Here is a 19031-nt window from a genome sequence, read left to right as displayed (position 1 = left end):
CTACTCTACCCAAAACTCAAGTAGGTTCAATGATAGAGTAAGAGCTATGATATGGAAGCACAGGCTCTGGGATTATCTTTTATGAAAATATTGTACCTTCCACCCAGCCCAAGTGGTATAAAAGACAACAACCAATGGGTCTATGTCCACCAGCCAGGAAACTTTTATACTTCATTTTGGGCCACAGTGACCACTAAATTTCTGGTGTCCCCCCATAAAAGGCAGCAGATAGTACTAGAGAACTATGTCTACACATTTGCTTTCTTCATCACCTAGAATTCTGTACTTGATCTCCTATAATTTTGCTGGCTTGGTAATTTACAAAGTGAAAGTCACTTCAGACTCAGTTCAAGTTGTCAACATTATCAGTATTTGAACGCAGGACGTGTGTTCTGGTCTAGAGCTGTGGGTTGTTACTAATCAGGTTAGTGACTATGGGTGTGGACTATGACCGCAAGATTTTCAGGACAGACGTTCTACTTGCTCTGATATACTGCACACAACATGTGGTTTATCTTCCCGCCACATCCAAGAACGTTTTGGTTTTAGTTTAGGATTATTGTCTGCAACCTTAAAGGAATAGGGATACATACGTGGATAGAAAGGCAGAATATGGGAGGGAGGGAGAGTTCTCAGCAATAAGGTGGTAATACACAATCTTTATCAGAACTCTTCTAATATTTTGTTAAATGTGCTATTCCAGGATTCAGTCAACTGAACTGGGGGGATATAAACTGTTTCTGGGTGGAGGGAAGAAGCTAAGGTCCACCATTCAGGGAGCAGTCCTAAAACCCTCACTTCCCTCCGAGTCACACCCATGCTCATTTCTCCCATATCCCTGGCAGCTTCATCTGTCACTCCCAGAACAAAGAATGAATGCTAAAGACACCCACTCAGTTTGTAACTCTGACATTTGGTCCTATTACTCAGCTTTATTAGGATTTTGTTGGTTAACAGGTATGGTTTCTAGGCTATTGGTCCGAGATTAGGCACTGTTCCTACTGGATTTTCCACTCTGCTGAGGATCTTTATGTGTTCCTCTAATAATTTCAACCGAGGAGGATGATCTTGAGGACTAACAACTATGATAGGTTTACCCTCTGAATGAGAGAACAGATGCCTTACTTTTTTGTGAGGAAAAACCTTTCTGTTAATCGGCATCTTTAATTACGAGAAAGTTATTCCCTGTGTTGAGTTAGTTTCCAAAACTCTCCTCCAGAACAATGTGTAGTAGATGTACTTCCTTTCCCAGAGGACCAGATTTAAATATATAAGGACAGCTCTCTACTCTTTTTTTTTTCAGGCATTATAAATATATCCAAAAACTTTATATGTTCCTTTGTACACTTCTAGGATGTAAGTAACATTTCACAGACATCATCTAGGCAACTTCATGTCAATAAAAGGAGGTAACTGAGGCCCAGACCAGTGGATGAAGGGAAGCTCTACTCTAAATGCCAATTAATAAAAGTAGAAGGAGTGGCAGAATTAGGGAAACATCATCTCAAAAACTTCAGTTAACATCAATTCAGACAAAGTTCATCAAGATTAAATTCCTTAGGTAAATGGTTGATGGAAACTTAGACATTCATTTGGTGTCAAATTAATACCACACAGAGTGCTTCCTAATCACAAGAGTTTAAATAAAATTGCACATAGAGGGTTCAGATTCCAGTCACTCCAGTGAAGGTCAATTTTAGCAGGTTAGTGGTAGACGAACTAGAAGTAATGTCTTCTGATGTGATACAAAGCCTGGAGTAGACAACATCGCCTATGGGAGTCTGTCCATGGTGTTTCGCTTGAACCCATCCAATTAAAATCACTTGCACAGGGGACAAACCATAAGAGGATATAACCAGAGAAATCCAAGATGTGGAATATTCTGGAGGTCAACTGACCTTTCATCTTCAACAGTCATAGAAAAGGGACTATTCTAGATTAAAAGAGATGGAAAGGATATATATATATAGACAGATATATGTATGTATCTATCTATCTATATCTCTCAAAGATATGCACTAAGGTGTTAACAGTATCAATCACTGGAGAGTGGGATGTGATATTTTTTTCGTTATGTTTTCTATAATGATTATTTTATATTCTTTCTATAATAATAAAGCATTTAAAAACATTTATGGTCAACCTGGCTCAATGACTTCTTCAATCCATATGAGATTTTTTCCAGATCCTGCCATACTGGTCATCTTCTCCTGGCCAAACTCCTCTTTGCTATTATTGTCTTCACATAAGATGTCCATCATTTGGCAATACACCTCAGATGTAATCTTACCAGAATAAGGTGGAACCTCTGATCTGACCACTACTATTGAGGCAACTAAAGACTACATTGCCTTTATGGAAACTCAATCACATTGTTGACTGTATAAATAGTCTGCAGACTATTTAAAACACCAGTTAATGATTTAGAATAGACTACGTAGAACAGAAATTGACTATTGAGAATAGAGATTAAGGACATGGACTCTGGAGGTTTGGGGAAAATTACTTAATCTCACTAAGCCTCCGTTTTCTCATCTGTGAATTGAAAGAAATACTAGAACCTGTTTCATAGGGCTGTTATCGGGGCTGAGATAGCATAGCAAAAGAATTGAGTGTAGTGCCTGGTTCACAATATATAATAAATGAATAATTATGACCTATTATAGTAATTATTATTGTGGTGTATAAAATCTCAGCATGAACGTTGCTAAGGATCATTTAGACTCCCTCCAATATTTTAAAATTACTTTGATCTAAAGTGATGTATTTGACCTAGTGAAAATATCTTTTCATAAAAAAAAAAAAATACAACCAAGTAAGTAATTCTCTTCATCTGGCAATAAGTATACCACCTGTATTTCTGTTTTCCTTATACTGTGAATTCCTTCATTAACTCACCAACATTGGATCCTTTGAATGTTTAGGACCAGTGGGGCCCAGAAAATACCCATTTGAATGGAGCAACCCCAGGACTTCTGGGTAACACAGTTTAGGGGACTTTCATATGCATTGACATTCTATGAGACTACCCAGAATTTTAAAAAATATTTTGTTTTAGAGAGAGAGAGAGAGAGCAAGTGGAGGGGCAGAGGGAGAGGGAATCTCAAGCAGATTCCACACTAAGCATGAGGTCTGACATAGGACTCTATCTCATGACCCTAACATCACGACTTGAGCTGAAATCAAGGGTCAAATGCTTAACCGACTGAGTCACCCAGGCGCCCCATGAGAATACCCAGAATTTAATGAATGAATCACCTGGATGACTGAACGTTCTGAGCTCTTTCGTGCCACACAATCTGCTCTGTGTGGAGGTAATACACTCAATAATTAGCTTAAACTTCAAGAGCCCGGAGGCAAAAATCTCAGAGTTTTTGAGAGCATCCATTAAAATGCATGGTCATATGTGTGAGAGGTAAACTGATGGAGAATCAAGTTTTAAAATAATTGCTGCCCCTGAAAACCCCAAACAATTAGCCCAAGAACAAAAAAAATAGAGAGAAGTTGAATTATTTTAAAGTAAAACCTTCTCTTGGAGTTTTACATTATTTTAGTGACCTAAATGAAATCGCTAATTTTGCTATATATTAATTAGGATTCATTCCACTGCAAATTACAGAAATTCAAGTGATTTAAATCATAATGACATGTATTGATTCATGTAACTGGAGTTCCAGAAGTAGAGCAGATTTCAGGGTTGGCTTAATCTAGCAGGATTAGCTTTCGGTCCCAGAGTTGGTTCTCTGGGCTCCATCCTCCTCTATCTGTTGCCTTCATAATATGGTAGTCCCAGCTTTGAAACCTGTTCATCACCTCTTCTAAAGTTTATCATTTAAAGGACAGAAAACATTTTTCAGAGATTCCCAACAAGTTCCCCTTGACCCCCCTGGCCAGTACTGTGTCTTAGTCCCCGTTCCTCAACCGATCATTAACAAGGGAGTGGAATCCCTTCTGAAATGCATGGCTTCAGGTAAGGGAGCTGTGGATGAATGAATAAAAACTAGGGAATTCTTGGTAGAAGGGGAATCAATGTTGGGTAGGTAATCAACAAGGAGTAATTATTAAGAACTGGAGGTTGGATGAAGCAGGGGATTATTTTATTTTCAGAAAATTTGTTTTTCTTACAAAACTTGGCTTTTAAAACAAGTATGAAGGAAAAGAATCCAAACCTTTTCCCATCTGCTTTTCCCCTTTGTTGAAATGACAATAGTAATTCTGAGCGGGAATAACAATATTGTTATATATCTTATCTCCACCAGGTTTTAGAATTCCCAAGTGGCTCTGAACAGTTTCAAAATGTGTGCAGTTTGGAAAAACCTAAGTGGTGATTTTTCCCTTAATTTTTAGCACATGGGATTTTTAAAAATGAAGATGCAGTCTGTATGTAATAATCCAGACTTCAGGATGTTGTTATATAACAGCATTTGATGTTTGACAAGTTTTTGACACTCTTTAATGAGCTTGTTTATATCTTTAATCTTAGAAATATATTTACCAAGTGCAAATCTAGCACTAAGTACGACAAATTCATCATTTTATCCTTGAAGAGCAGAGTGGCATCTAAATTCAGCAAGCCCCTTCTTCATTTTCTTAAAGTGAAAACACATCTATCAGTACTTTTTCTCTGCTTTTCATTCTTTTAACTAAATTAATGACCATTTTCTTATTATTGGGGACTTCTAAGCTGTTGTTTGTGGGGAAAAGTCTCAGGAAAGCCCTTTTGCCTCTCTGAATCACAATGACCTCCTTGGGTCATCAGAGTCCATGAATCATTCATTCATTCAGTGAATATTTGACTGCTGATCATTGTATTGGGAATTAAAAAAGAAAAAGAAAAGAAAAAAAAGACTTGGTCCTGGCTTTCAAGGAGTTCACAGGAAAGTAGGACATAGACTATGCATACATCTAGCACAAAGGAATTTTTAGAAGGGGTTTAGTACAGTGATGGAGATGGGAACAGTGTAGTTTGGAATCACCTAGAAGAGATAACCTAAGTCACCTGAATGGACAAGTTTTCTTGGAGATCATGGTATTTGCACTCCATACTGAAGGCTGGGTGGGCATCAGCCAGGTAGAGGGAGATGGGAGAGGAGGTGAGGACACTCAGTGACAGAAGACAGTGTGATCAAAGGCATGAAGTGAGGACACAGCCCAGTGAGTACCAAGGGGAAATCATAAGCAATTCATGGAATCAGAGAGAAAAAGCGTGAAGCAGGGAGCAGGAAAAGAGAAGGCTGGATGGGAACCAGATGATGTTGAGAGATGTTCTTCCCAGTAGGTGATGAGGATTCATTGAAAGATGTTATTTAAGGGTTCGACTGAAATGTTAGCGTTTTTCTACCATTTTATTCTAACCTTCTTTAATTCTACTTGTAGATTTTATCTTTAACATTTAAAACAATCTAAGGAAGGGGTCCATGGTTTATCCCATAATTTTTGACCCTCCCAACCTCACGACTACTGCATCATTGTTATATGGTGCTAGGATATGGACTGCATTCAAGCTTCTTTCTCTTATTCGGCTAAACCAAAAGGAAACAATTGTGAATTGGTCACGTGTTTGTCAAAGGAATTCAGCAAAGGCCCTACTATTACCCTGGATTATGCCACCCTCCTTTCAATTTTCTTTCCATTTTCATAAGGTTAACTCTTCCCCCACGTACACAAACTTCAGAACGAGCAGAGTAATCTGTTGCCTTTGCACTCTCTGATACATACAAAATTCTGGGTATTAAAACCAATTTTCCTCCTCCTCCTCCCTCTCCTCCCTCCTCTTCTTGTACTTAGAAAAGTCTCCTATTAAGATGCAAATTCTAGAAGAGGGATTCATTAAGCTATTATCAGAGATTGGCAGCATGAATTCGCTGACTCTCAGATGCCCAATCAGAAGGGGAATGTGTCTACTGTTCAGGGTCAAGTGGCCAGAGGAGAAGGAAGACCCTAAATCTGAGAAAGAAGGACCCAGCATCAGCTCTGCCTTTTCATTGCAGGAGGGCCATTTGAAGCCCCTGTAGTTTTTCTACTAAAGCAAACCAGTGTCAAGAAATGCCTAATACGTCTTAACAAAATAATAGGAGGGTTTATTATTCAAAAGGTGTAAGTTCAAAACCATTAAATAGTAGCTCACTTCCTCAATCTGACTACAGACTGTATTTATTGTCTCAGAAAATAATGAAACGCTTGCCTTGTTGATGTGCTAAACTTTTCTGGGTGACCTGGGAGGAAAAATAGCTGCAGCTATGACGGGGAAACGGAGTTCCCCTTGGAGCACCTATTATCTTCATCCTCGCCTACAGGATGCGCGTTTGTCCACCTCCCAACCACTCCCACGCTGTTGCCTGAACGAACAGAGAAGAGATTCCGTAAGTCCTGGCAAAGAGCTGGACACATTTCTCTCAGAATTCCTCAGGAAGAGAGGTAGAGGCACTAAAGAAAATCAAGACTGTTCTACATGGAGGTCTGAAGAAAGAGAGAGGGCAGGGTGCTGTTTATAAGATAGGGAGCACTCTCCTCACGAAGCTTAAATACACAGAAGCTTCCCAGGAGGCTGTGTAACAGAACAGGTAAGCCAGAGAGGACTCCTATGACCTCCAGTCTTCCTCAGTGTCCTATAAGGCTGGCCTCGTGCATGTACAACCTGTGTAGGCTTCATTTTTAATTCACACTTGTGTTTGATAAGTGGAGTGACAATGGAGCATGAGCAGAGGAGCTATGAGCAACATGGCTGCACGCATGTACGCCACCATTCTCTGCCACCCCACTCACGTCTAACGTTCAGGATGCCTCACCAGCACAGAACTCCTCTGGACCTACAATGAGGGGATTTACTGAGATTCAAAGCAAGTCCATGGTAAGCTTGTTACATCCATGTCTGAGTAAGCAGAGTCTCAGACAGCCACGAAAAGGCCAGGCTTTCTGTTCGAACCAGAATTTGCTTCAAATGCAGAAAGAAGGCAATGGTACTTTAAGAAATGTGAGCTACCTGATATCATATCCTTTCCTATTCAGGTTACATCCCTGGATTAGCTAACTGTTTACGGTAAAAAGGATGTCAGTTGGTCCTTCCTCACTCATCAATAACCTAAGGTACAAAGTGTTGGTAGGTTGTGCACAGATCAATAGATGAACTAAAAACAGTAGTTCTCTGTAGTGATTCCACTGTTCTAGTAAGAACAAAATCCTTATGCAAATATGAGCTATGAGATAGGAATTGTGTAAATTCAATGATTCTGCATGCAAGTTCAATGCTAGTATATTTGCATTTCAAACTGGTATTGCACAATAAAAAGAAGAGTAAAATCCATGCTAATAATTTAAAATTTTAATTCATCTTCACTTAGAACATTAAATAGCAAATTAAAAAAACGCCATGACAATTTGAGAAAGCTTTTCAAAAGAAAAAAGAAAGAACTTTAAGGTTTTTGTTTTGGAATTTATTTATTCGAGAGAGAGAGAGAGAGCATGAGTGGGGGAAGGAGCAGAGGGAGACCCCCTCTGAGCACAGAGCCTGACACAGGGCTCGGTCTCACGACACCATGAGATCAATACTGAGCCAAAACCAAGAGCTGGATGCTTAACTGACTGAGCCATTCAGGCACCTCAAAGCTCTAAGTTTTAATATGATTCATGATGTTCTTTTTCTGCTTTTTGAACAAGGCGCTCCATGTTTTTGTTTTGCACTGGACTCCACAAATTATGTAATCAGCCCTGTGGCCCTATCTCTTGAGATCTACCTGAACTTCAATACAAATTTTTGTATTTCTTAATAGAACATGTTTGGTCCAGAGGGGTCTTGCTTTCCAGCGGGGCTCATATCATTCATCTCAATCATCCTTTCTCTTGCAATCAGAGATAGGATAAGAAAAGCAATGCACTCCAGCCCCTACTCATAGTCATTACAAGTTAAGCTGCCTCTTCTCAACTGAAATACAGAGAGATCCACTTGGCTTGAGAGACAATAGATTGAATTCCTTGATGGCCTCCATAAGTAAGCTGGTACAACCTTACAAAAAAACCACAAGAAGACGGGCACCTGGCTGGCTTACTCGGTAGAGCAGACCACTTCTGATCTTCGGCTCTTGAGTTCAAAGTCCATGTTAGATGTAGAGCTTACTTAAAAAAAAATAAAAGACAAAAGGAAGGCCCAGCATACTAGTTTTCTTCTTTTTTAATTGGATGTACTTGACATATAACATTATGTAAATTTAAGGTGTACATCTTGTTAATTTGACATATTTATATATTGTACTATGATTGCCATTGTAACGATCCTTAGCACGTCTCTCACTTTACATATTTATCCTTCCTTTCAGCCCATGATTCTTAACACTTGTGATTAACTATTCTTCTCCAGGATGTGGGGGCCTACCTATTTACCTCTAGACTTCACTAAAAGCAAAGGCTCATCTGCAGCAAAATTCATGCTTCTAGCATCTTGCCTCCAAACTGAAGAAATGCTCTATTAATTAAATGTTGGCTCAACTGCCAGTGGAAGAAAGTCCCCCCAAACAGTGGCTCCAGCAAGTTGGAAATTCTTTCCTCTCGGAGTCTGGAAGTAAGTGATTCAGGGCTAGTATGTGCTCTGTGGTGACAGTGACTTCTGCTTTGCTGCTCTGTCATGCATAACCTCCATGCCCAAGACTGCCTTGAGGTTTAAGATGTCTGTAGCCATCAAACCTGTCTGCAGAAGAGCAGGAATGCACAAAAAGAAGAAGGCGGCAATGGCCCTTCCTTTAAGAAACTTCTCGAAATTAAACACACCACTTCTACCTACATCTTACTAGCTTGAATTTAGGCACATGGCTATACTAGGTGCAACAGGGACTAGGAAATGGAATCCTATGTTCTCAGCCAAAAATGTAGGGTGCTGCTGCCGAGAGAAATGAGGAGAGTGGAAGTTGTGGGAAACTGTCACTGTGCCATATCAAGTCCCCATCAGTTTGCACACTACTAAGTCCCTCTAGCACCGTGCCTCATACATAACATAGGAGGTGATTAGTGAATGATGTTCAATGGGTTCCTAAATAGTGATCATTTAAATTCATAAAGTTTCCTAATTTCTTCATGTCTGCTCATTCTGGCTGCTAACTCAGGAGCAGATAAAAAATAATATAATTCAAATGCAATAACAAAAATATATTTTTTTAAATAATTGCACTATGTTATCTCCGTTAGACACTGGATTGGTTTTCTAGTAACAGATATTCTTAAAATAGATTCTATATGAAAACGATAGACAAACTGAATGTACACAGATGCCTTTTGGGGGGACCCTTACAGAAGACTGATGTCTGGATTCCGTCAACACAAATTGCGATTCAGAATGCTTGGGGTTGAGCCAGGAACCGGAATTTTCAGTAGGTACCTAGGGTCACGACCATGAGGAACACTATCACAAGACATAGCAGCTCGGGCTGACTTCACCTGTAGTTTGCTCCCTTGAAGCCCAGCACAGGACCACATCTTTCAAAGTCTGATTATGACATTCAGAATGTCATCATTCTTCCTGTACTTTCCATAAATTATTGCTAACTCCAAGCTTAACTTATTTATGGAGTTTTTGCCCCCAAACTACTCTCTCCTTTCTATTTTTGCATTATTCCCAATTCTTTCCTATAAAACACACTCTCAAGTTCTCTACAGCACAAGAAAAGATGGCTGAGAAGCCTCGAGGACCCACTGGGGGAAGTGCTGGTTTGGCAAGAATGGAACGGAGGCTATTTGCCGTTATGCTCATTCATCTCAGCCCTCGACTGGTTAAACAGAAATGTCTTTAGGGCTGCCAGGGTGGTTCAGTCAGTTGGGTGTTCCAGTCTTGATTTCCTCTGGGGTTGTAAATCCAGGGTTGCAGTATCAGGCCCCCCTGCGGGCTCTGCACTCAGTGGGGGGGGGGTCTGCTTGTTTCTCTCTCCCCCTCTGCCCTTCCCCTGACTCAAGTGCATGCTTGCACCCTTTCTCGCTCTCAAAAACAAATAAATAAAATCTTTAAAAATAAAAATAATAGGGGCAGCTGGGTGACTCAGTCGGTGAAGCACCTGACTCTTGATTTCCACTCAGGTCATGATCTCAGGGTCATGGGATCAAGCCCTGTGTGGGGCTCGGTGCTCAATGTAGAGTCTGCTTGGGATTCTTTCTCTCCCTCTCCCTCTGCCCCTCCCCCCACTTGTGCTAAATGAATAAATAAAATCTTTAAAAAATAAATAAATAAAAAAATTTTTTACTTAATGTATTCATAGTACAGCTAATATGTATCCTAATGTAATACTTATGCAGTATTTGGCTTCAGCTAGAACATACTAAGAAATAATGGTAGAGTTCTGATGTTGATTTCATCCTGTGATTCAAAGTTTCCTAGAATGTGCTATACGTTTTAATATACATGAGGTAATTTTAAGTGGTACCTTTGAAGATTTTAAATTTGAGTTTCATGTTTATTTTTGCTCTCACCTTGCATTTATGGCAAGCTGCTCTAAATTTCTATTAGTGGGAACTATATAACATTTTCTTTAAATTTTTTAAGGAAAAAATGAGTTAATTTAATGAAAATTCTTAAGGGTGTTTAAGCAAAATGAGAATCATGTCCTTGCAACAATAGAAACACTTCTCTTAATAAAGCCAAAATAAACTGAAAAATTCCAAGAATAAGAGTTGGGTAGTTTTGAGTGTTTCTGTTAACCTCCCTAACACTGTTTCTTCATGCGTAAAATGGGAATAATAATAACCAACCCAGAGGATTGCTGTATTAAATGAAAAAATTCATGGATATCGTGTGTTCAATATTGACAACTAATATTACTAACGTGGATCTGATTTTCATGTGCCTTATCTTGACGTTCAATGTGAAATCTGTCTGGACATTGAGAGAAGATCATCTGGGCTTGCAGTGAAAACTGGGCTTCTCGATGGATGACCTCTGAATAAAGGTGGGAAATGTCTGTCAATAGCCTATAAGTAATTGACGATCTGTCCATTCAGTGCAATACGATGCAGCCGTGAAAAGAAATGAGGGTTTGCTGGGATGTAGGTGTAAGGCTTCGGCTGGTGTGGGCACCCCAAACAAAGGTGCCTCTGGGCAGGAAGGTCCCATGCGGTGGAGCAGAAGACGTCCATCTCTAAGGACACTGGGGAGGAGGCACCAGACCAGCCCTGGCCTGCCTTCTTCCAGACTTCAGGGTAAAAGACAAACAAAAACTACCTTCTTTGAGCTAATGTTACTTTGGGTTTTTATCGTTTCCGGCTGAAGAAAATCAAAACCTGTACAATAGGTGATGACAGTACATCATAGCAACAGCACAGGTTGCACAGAAGGGCCCCGTGGCCCAGTCTTCGAAGATCAAGGACAAGGTTGTAAAAAAAAAAAAAAAAAAAAAAAAAAGAAGGAAAGGAGGGACACCTGGGTGGCTCAGTCCGTTAAGCCTCTGGCTTAGGCTCAGATCATGATCCCAGGGTCCTGGGATTGAGTCCTGCATCAGGCTTCCTGCTCAGCAAGGGGTATGCTTCTCCCTCTCCCTCTGCCTGCTCCTCCCCCTGCTTGTGTGCGCTCTCTCTAAAATAAATAAATAAATAAATAAATAAATAAAATCTTAAAAAAAAAAGAAACAAGATAGATCCAAATGTGTGAATGAGGATCCAATACATTGTTAAGAAAAATGGTGTTGGGGGGAATAGAACAGGGTTTTAATAAATCATCAATCATGTAGAAAAGTGCATATATATATATATATATATATATACACACAGAATGGAAAGCTGAGTCCTGGAGCGGGGGCCGGGGGGGGGATGTGAAAAGTCTTTATAGCAGAAATGAAGGTTGAGTGCATTTGTGAGCAGAAGGTGGCAGGCTAACGAATGGAAGACCTGGAACAGAAGCAGCCCCTAGAACACAGGCGCAGGTGCATGGAAAAGCCTGATTTCGTGAGCGTGACCTCTTTGTAGTGATGCAAGCATCTCAGAGCGGCTGGAGTGGAAGCACTGCGAGGTGCACACCGGGGCAGGAGCAGAAAGGAGTCCGGACAGGTTGGCGCCAATCACACATGATGCCCGGCTAAGAGAAGGGGGAAAGGGGGTGCCACCTTCAAGACAAGAAGTAACACGATCAGGACGGTGGTCTTGAAAGATCAGTTTGGTGACAGGGTAGAGGATGGTTCATTGTGTGACACAAGGGGCCATCGCTACAGTTTGGCCAGAAATGCAGAAAACGCCCCAAGCAGGAGCCTCTGTAGTGGGGGAAACAGAGCAGGCAGCCTGCAGAGGGATTTGGGGATTACTGGAAGTTGATGAAAACTGAGAAGCCATGGCTGATATCCAAGCCTCTCGACTGAGAATCTAGAACACGGCAGAGGAGATCATGTTGGTGATAGCTGCAGAGACGGTGGGTGCAATTTAGAATTCACTGTGTTCGAAGTGCCAAAGGCACATCCAAACGGCCATTAGCTCTGTGGGCCTGTGGGTCTAGCACTCAAGGGAGACAGGGACGTGGGTAACTGATGCCTCTTTGTCTCACGTCAGAATGTTCCAGTAAAAGCCTGTCTGATAAAGTGTCTTTAATAATACAGCACAATATGAATCAATGCAAATGTGAAATGACCTTTTATTTGTGTCTTGTGGTTCATTTCCAAGTCATTTGTGTCCTGCTCTAGCGTCACAAAGAGGGTTTGGTCTAACTACGGGGAGGACCATTCCTAGTAGCTCGAGTTTCAGGTGCCTCTGTTTGACACTGATTGGTGGTCCAGTCTCCCCCATCGGACAAGAATGTCACAGCTTACCCCTAAAACTCTGCCAGGAGAGGTCCTAAGACATACTTTCCGTTCTGAGAGTAAGCTGGTCTGTTCGGACAGGGTGCTAAAACAAACAAAAAATCCCGAAATGTACAGCCAAGTGGTCTTCGGATACCCTAGTTATTGACCATACAGAACATTCCCCTGATGTCTGCAGTTCCTGAAGACAGGGATGTTTTAAAGGCAATGGCAAAAGCCAGAAGACTCTTTTACTGTAGGAAACAGTGTGGCATTCCTACGAAACCTCACAGTTACAGTTGGCTTTGCCTGGTGTTCGAAGTGACCAAAACGAATGAGGTCCAGAAGAGCATTCAGGAAAGCTGCTTTTCTGACTCTCTGCCTCTGCCCTTCCTGCTTCTACCACCGAGCAGATTGCAAGAGGCTGCTGCCAACTCTACATCGCTTAATAATAATTCTCATTAGCATGCTGCCTTGGATGTGTATTGCAGAGCAAAATTTAGCTCCTCCTCGGTGTGAATCAAGAGAAGAGCCATGAAATTCTCAGAGTGTGCAAAATGTTGGAAGTCCTCCGCAAAGGAGACCCCTTTGGTTGGGCATAGCACCCTCTCCTTTCTCTCCCCGACGTGGTGGGAGAGACAAAGAGGGATTTGGGTACCGCACTGGGAACCTCTGCCTCTCTGTTTGTGCCCCCCAGCCCACCGAGATTTCATTTGTGGCTTCCTACAGCACAGTCTGATACATTCCAACCCCCCGCGGCCTGCGCCAGCCCCGTGCCCCTGCCGAGCAAACGCAATCCGCTCTGGTCCGTGCACTTGGCCGCACGGCAACAGGCCACGTGCACCTGCAGCTCCATGACTTTCTTGAGGTCATCCCTGTTAGCGTTCGTTATGAAAGTGAACGGGACGCTGTTTACTCTGCTGCAGATGCCAGGGTGACTGAATGACACTCTGAGGAGACACGCACAGCCTTACACGTTCCCAGCCTACTTCACAGGGGCCATATTTCCCACAAAGGCTTTCACATGCCATCTGCCGTCACATGATACCATGTGCCGGGGCCTTATAAGAAATGTATTGGATCACCCCGCTTCTCACTCCTTCTTTAGAAACGGCAAATTGAACAAGACATTAAGTAGGTTTCACACGGCAGGAATTATGTGCATACGAAATGGAGTGAATTAAAAAGAATTTTTATTGTAATTGCTGGCTGCAAAATGGCATGCATACACCCTTATGAAAAATTTAGAGAAGTTCTCGGAGTTCGTGGCTAGCAGAAAAGAGACTTGCGTGTGTGCGTGTGTGTGTGTGTGTATGAATTCGCTTGCCAACAGAACGCCCCCGAAGAAATTTAGATCGGGAGTCCAGGGCATTTTGCGGTTGGCACATTTTTTTTTCATTCTCCTGTTGCTACCATTGCGCAGGACTGCTCGGAGGAGAAACTCAGTGGTAGAGAAGTTCCACGTCGTGAAAGCCGACCGAACACGAGCCAGAGAGAGAACCGGTGCAGAGTGTACCCAGGGAACAAATGAATTAGCACAGCCTGCCAGGTCTCATTCCTGAAAGATGGCACTTTTCTTTGTTAATTGAAAAGAAATGTAAAATGGGGAAAATAGCAAAAAAAAAAAAATTAATAAGAAATAAAAGATCTCTAGCTCTTCTTTCTCTCTTCTCCTTCCTGACCTCTGACAGCACACTGTAAAGCTTCAGTCTTGCATTTTCATGTATTATTCTGATACCTGTCTGTAGGGAGCCTAGAACCGGCTGCCAGAGAGACAGTCTATAATTGAATGTTCTTTCAAGAGAAGGACTTCTATCAGTCCTGCCAAGGGAATAGGAGCTCCACCTGCTGACTTTTTTATGTTTGCCGACTCTGAAAGAATGCAAAGCATAAAGAAATTGAATGGCAGTTATTTCTTTTATAATTTCTCAGTGGAAATACAGTTTTCAAAATTATTGATAAGATGTACCAGTCTAACCAGGGCTTTCAAGGCGCAATTACAATCTATAGCTTGTTTTAAGAGTGGGGATTATATCTGGCTTCCCTGAGCCAGTCCAAGTAATTACTTTAATCTGTAACAACATATAAATTCATAAGTTGTTACCACCGTGGCTCTTAGGGAATACTTGACTTTTCAAACCCTGCGTCTCTCAGCCATAAATTTACACTACACTCCTGGTCCACGTGTGTGCTGTTTTAAGAAGCTACAGTGTCTTATTATAGACAGTTTGGAAGAAATGCTAGCTGGTTTTGATCTAAGGAATAAAGATCAAATCCTAGTGAAAACATTAGTATTTTTAGTAGCATAGACGTGATTTGAGGATTTGTTGTCTGCATTTCGGAGAGAAGTTTGGCTTCTGCAGAATACCCACGTACAACCAGAAGCCGTTTGCTCGTCTTTTCCTTGCCGAAAATCGCCTTGAGGACCAGGGACTGTACTATGAGCACGCTCAGTCACTTAGCAGCTTGGACAGTGAGATCCTTGAGGGCAGGCACATCTGTCTCCTCACAATTTCAGTGTGTGGATTTCATCTCTTAACGAGCTTTCATTCATTAACAGATGATAAGCTAATTGTTGGATTCAGCTGAAAAAATGAACCCTTTATTTATGGCTTGGGTTTTGTGCTTAGAAAGACATCTTTATATGTTATTCTTTTTTTTTTTTTAAGGATTTTATTTATTTGAGAGAGAGAGCGAGAGAGAGAGCATGAGCAGGGGGAGAGGCAGAGGGAGAGGCAGACTTTCCTGCTGAGCTGGGAGCCTGACTGGGGGCTGGATCCCAGGACCCTGAGGTCATGACCTGAGCTGAAGGCAGATGCTTCAACGACTGAGCCATCTGGGCGCCCCTGTGTTACTCTTATGTGTGAGTGTTGTAAGTACTTTTCCGAACTCCTACAAGCCACGGGAAGCCGCAAAGGTATCCATGCTCAAGTATCCCTTTCTCCCTCTATCAGAATAGCCAGATGATTCCCAAGGGGGTCTTAGCTGGTGTTTTGCTCATCCTCACGACCCTTCTGCTCATGGCACGCTATGTTCCTCATGGGCTCCACCTCCCCCTTCTTCCGGCGGAGTCCCATGACCCGGGCCTGACCCCGTCATCCTGGTCCAGTCAGAGCCCTTCCCCGGGACCAACATGTGGACGGTGGGAGGGAGATGCTCTCTCCTTCCTCAGGAGCTGCGAAGTTGCACCTGCTCGCGGCCACGTTCTCTTCCACGTGGGAACGACCTGGCTGACGTGGGAAAGACAAGTCAGTCCTCCAAGCTAAGTCGAGACTGACAGACACGAGAGCCGGAGCAGGAGAGACGTGCCTCGGCAGGGTCAACGCACTCCCGACGTCCCCGAGGCCCTGGCTGCTGCTACAGCCCTTCCTTTGTACCCGCGGGCTACCCTGCCGGCTCCCTGCGCATCCTGTTTCTGGATTACGTGACTCGGTGATGGGTTTCTGTGGTTCACAACCAAAAGAGGCCCGATCACTGCAGCTCCAACCAGCAGACGTGCGAGTGTGCAGCTTGACAATTAAATACTTGTGGGGAAGTGAAGAGGCCTCGCTACTGAGACGAGAATTACAAAGGATGGAGAAAGAGGAACAGAAAAATTTCTCAAGAGTATTGGGTAACAACAAAACCCAGCATTCGTGTAGTGCTCTCCAGTTTTCAAAGTACCTTCATAACCAGTGTCTCATTTGACCCTCGCAGTAATTCTGCGGAATGGAGGGAGTACGGTGTATAATTATATGCCTTTATAAACACAACAGAATGGCAAGTGCGAGTTTTTCCTGTGGTTCGGGAATTAGAGAGCAGGCCCACCGTGGAGCACAAGAGATCCTGACGTGTTTTATACTCTCCATCCAGAGGACCTCCAGTTGGGTGGGGGGCATCCCCTCCCTTTACAGGCTTGCTGGGAAGAGCCACTTTGGAGAATCAACGCAATAAACCCCGGACCCAGGGAGTGCCAAGAGAATCCCTTGTGAGTGTCGGGGCATCTGTACGAAGCGGTTTCTGGTGTATCTGTGCCCAGCTGGAGAGCAGTTGGGCACTAAACAGGGCACAGGAAAACGGCACTGGGGAGACAGTGGCATGGGAAACCCCTGCTCAGAGAGGTAGCTCTCCGAAGCCACACACCCAGGTAGCAGCTGAGCTGTGGTTTCAAGATAAACCACCGACGTTCACAGGGAAGCTGGCATCAGAACCGCAGGGCGGGAGACCTGGTAAAACAGATGGTTCATCCTATCCCTTAAGTCTCCGATCCGGGAACTTTGGGGAAGAGCCCAAGACTCTGAATTTCTAACAAGTTTCCAGGTGATGCTGATGTGCCCGGCTCAGCAACTCCCCTTGGAGACACCTGCTAGTCTAGACCAACTCACTTCAAATTCGGGGATTCCTGTGCATCGTCACATTGCATCCCTTTCCCCGTGCACCAAGAACTCTTTGTTCCCTGTCCTATCACACTGCTGACATCTCGTCAATATTCTGAAATATAATTTTCCAAGACATGGTATGTCCTATCAAATACGCACTTTGGACACATCTCTCTGCAACTTTGTGCAACGGATCTGAAAAGTAACGAACGCTGTTCTAGACAGCAGCTACAAAAGCTGATGATAGAAGTAAAAATTCGAAACCCTGAAGTCCATGTTGCTTTGATGTGTATTTTAATTAAGAAGTATGGTCTAAAAGCAGGGCTGAACAGTGGCAGTGCACACGAGAAATGGTAACTTTGGCTTTGCACATAAAATGTACATCAGGAGAAAAAAATAAAGCAGAAAATAAACAAGATGAACTCAAAATACTGTAGCAAATGTTGGGCTGAAACACTGCCAGGTGTGGAGGTGTAGAGAGAGATGAACACACATTTCGGTGGCAAGGCACAAAACTGTTTAAATCCTTTTGCAGAAGTTTCTGAAAACTGTCATTTTGGCATGGATCTGTGAGCAGAGTTACTGGGTTTATCACGCAGGCAAACCAACAACATTCTGCGCGAACTGCGCTGTCCGGCCTTGAATGTTGTGTAACCCTCGGCAACATCACCTCCACATATGCCAAAGAACGGAACAGAGAGACAAATTCGGGAATTTTTTCTATACGATAAGAATATACCAGAAGGTGTGAATTCTCAATGAACGGTAGCAAGTTCATGTTCTCCTAAGTAATTAATGTTCCTACAAAGGACTCAAACTGTTATTTTGGGGTATATGAGAATATGTATACATAGGTGTGTGTAAATACATTTTTTTCTTTAAATTGTTTTATAAAGTTTAGCTTACAACAAATTAAAAAATGCATAACTTCTTCTTGTCCGTGTTGGTGGCAGAGGAACAGTCTGAGGTGAGAGAAGTCAGCGCATGGCAGTGACCAGAAACTTTAAAATAATGACACATCACATCTTCGTTTATTACCTGGAAAATGGCTGACAAAGGGCAGGAGTGGAGGCAGGTACCCCTGAACCCATTTGTCCTACAAAGTAATCAGTGAAGTGTTCTAGGCACTACCATGGGAGAGGTTCTTCTCAGCCTTGAACTTCTGATTCAAGAACTCAAGGCTCATCAGGAGACCATGTTCTCTGCCCACATGTGCTTCAAGCCCCTTTGTACGTTTCTAACTGTGGCGGGGGGTGGGAAGGGTCAAGACCCAACCTTACACGGGAGTGGAAAAGCAAGCCCCTGACCTAACAACCTATCTTTGTGTCTCCAAGCCCTGTCTGTGAAGTGGATTTTTTAAGGCAGGATTTCCAAACACTGAATCACTGTTTGGAAGGAAGGTAGAAAAAGAAATAGAGGATGCTAGCATGAGACCATGAAGGAAGGAAGCATGAGAAATTTATGTACTGATAAGAGAGGTTTTTTTGTTGTTTTTTTTTTTAAAGATTTTATTTGAAACAGGGAGAGCACGAGGGGAGGAACAGAGGGAGGGGGCAAGCCAACTTCACGTTGAGCCCGGAGCCTGATGTGGGGCTCAGTCCCATGACCCTGAGATCATGACCTGAGCTGAAACCAAGAGCTGGCCACCAGGGCCGCCTGGGTGGCTCAGTTGGTTAAGCGCCTGCCTTTAGCTCAGGTCATAATCCCAGGGTCCTGAGATGGAGCCCTGCATCAGGCTCCCTGCTCAGTGGGGAGGCTGCTTCTCCTTCTCCCCCTGCTTGTGCTCTCTCTCTCTCTCATAAATAGATAAATAAAATCTTAAAAAAAATAAAAAAGAGTTGGCTACCCAACCGACTGTGCCACCCAGGTACCCTATATTGGTGAGAGAGTTTAAGAAATGCCTTTGGATTCACCCAAAGTTTTCTCCCTTGGCTTTTTC

The 19031-nt window shown here is 42.7% G+C and overlaps 1 protein-coding gene across 1 annotated transcript in view; it reads right to left on the bottom strand.

Moving 5' to 3' along the window:
* The window catches only part of RFX3 (regulatory factor X3), a 439811-nt gene that overhangs the window by 344405 nt on the left and 76375 nt on the right, over positions 1-19031 (bottom strand). The window lies entirely within an intron of this gene.

Source organism: Ursus arctos, unplaced genomic scaffold (genome assembly GCF_023065955.2).
Source record: "Ursus arctos isolate Adak ecotype North America unplaced genomic scaffold, UrsArc2.0 scaffold_33, whole genome shotgun sequence".
NCBI classification, from domain to species: domain Eukaryota; kingdom Metazoa; phylum Chordata; class Mammalia; order Carnivora; family Ursidae; genus Ursus; species Ursus arctos.
This window is presented reverse-complemented; position numbering and strand designations above follow the sequence as displayed.